Source organism: Microtus ochrogaster, chromosome 7 (genome assembly GCF_000317375.1).
Source record: "Microtus ochrogaster isolate Prairie Vole_2 chromosome 7, MicOch1.0, whole genome shotgun sequence".
Lineage (NCBI taxonomy): Eukaryota > Metazoa > Chordata > Mammalia > Rodentia > Cricetidae > Microtus > Microtus ochrogaster.
Window position 1 is genome coordinate 36,041,594 of NC_022014.1, and position 1,739 is coordinate 36,043,332.

Here is a 1,739-nt window from a genome sequence, read left to right on the forward strand (position 1 = left end):
GTAGCTGGATGGCTGGCCCCTGATGGCCTCCTCCTTCTATATAGTCTCTGCCTGCCAGCGCCGCCTCTCCTTGCTCCTGCCTCACTATTGGTTGTTCAGATCTTGATTAGACTATCAGGTGTTCTACACAGGCAACGTACACAGCTTCACAGAGTTAAATACAACATAAACAAAAGTCACATACCGTAGCATAATATTCCCCAACAACTACTGACCCTTTAAAGAACTGTCATGCTTGTAACTAATGTTGTGGTATGAGAGCAGGAAAGAGTATTGTTCTGGTTTTTAGTAAGACATTTCAGCAGGTAAGTCAAGTTTGTCAATAAACCTTTTTTTTTTGTTTGTTTGGTTTTTTTTTTTTTTTTTTTTTTTTTTTTTTTTTTTTTTTGTCCTGGAACTAGCTCTGTAGAGCAGGCTTTTCGATACAGGATTTCTCTGTGTAGTTTTGAAGCCTGTCTTGGAACTTACTCTTGTAGACCAGGCTGGCCTCGAACTCACAGAGATCCGCCTGTCTTGGCCTCCGAAGTGCTGGTATTAAAGGTGTGCGCCACCACCGCCCGGCATCAATAAATCTTTTTACAAACCTAAAATAAGCTGGGCAGTGGTGGTGTACACCTTTAATCTCAGTACTTGGGAGGCCAAGACAGGCAGATCTCTGTGAGTTCGAGGCTGGCCTAGTCTACAGAGTGAGTTCCAGGACAGCTAAGGCTTCACAGAGAAACCCTGTCTGTCTCAGATAAAGAAAGAAAGAAAGAAGGAAGGAAGGAAGGAAGGAAGGAAGGAAGGAAGGAAGGAAGGAAGGAAAGAGAGAGAGAGAGAGAAAGAGTGAAAGAAAGAAGAACCTAAGTGGTGGTGGCACATACGTTTGATCCCAGCACTCCAAAATAAGAGAGAGGAGCATCTCTCCGAGTTTGAAACCACCCTGACCTAAGAAATGGGTTCTAGGACAGCCAGGGATACACAGAGAAACCCTGTCTCCAAAAAAAAAAAAAAAAAACCAAAAAGACCTAAGACAAGCCAGGTATGGTAGCACATGCCTTTTATTCCAGCACTCTAAAAGCAGAGGTCTATGAAACCAGCTTGGTCTAAGTAGTAAGTTCCAGACCAGGTAGTGCTACATAGAGAAACCTTATCTCAAAAGCAACAACAAAATCTTGTTTACTGTGCTTTAAAATACATCAAGTGTTCACTTTGGCAGCACATATACTAAAATTGGAACAATAAAGAGAAGACCAACATGGGCCCTGGGACAAGGCTGGCATGCACATTCATGATGAAGTACTCCATTTCTTCCCAGCAGCTGAGGAGGAAGACAAGAAGGCTAGAGGTGGTGGATAGTAAAGTACAATATATAAAAAGGTCTTAACAAAACCTATTTGTTGTTGTTGCGGTCCAGAGATTGAACACAGCACCTCACACATGTAGTTATAATGAGCTGTATCCCAAACCCTTAACCCATCATTTTGTACAATGAATATACTTAATTAAAAAAATAAGTTTCATTGAGATGGACATGGTAACAGTGCTTGCAGCCCTATCATGCAGGAGGTAGAGGTAGGAGGATTTGAGAGTTAAAGGCCAGCCTGAACTACATGGTGAGTTCAATACATAGTGCTAGGCAGGAGGTGGTGGTGTACGTCTTTGATCCCAGCACTCGGGAGGCAGAGGCAGGCAGATCTCTGTGAGTTCGAGGCCAGCCTGGTCTACAGAGCTAGTTCCAGGACAGGCTCCAAAGCCAC

The 1,739-nt window shown here is 43.4% G+C and overlaps 1 non-coding gene across 1 annotated transcript; it reads left to right on the top strand.

Annotated features, from left to right (window-relative positions):
* The first annotated feature begins 1,182 nt into the window (after positions 1–1,182).
* On the top strand, positions 1,183–1,291 carry LOC113456352. The gene has a single exon (XR_003377178.1). It is a non-coding gene; the product is annotated as a U6 spliceosomal RNA (small nuclear RNA).
* The last annotated feature ends 448 nt before the right edge of the window (positions 1,292–1,739 follow it).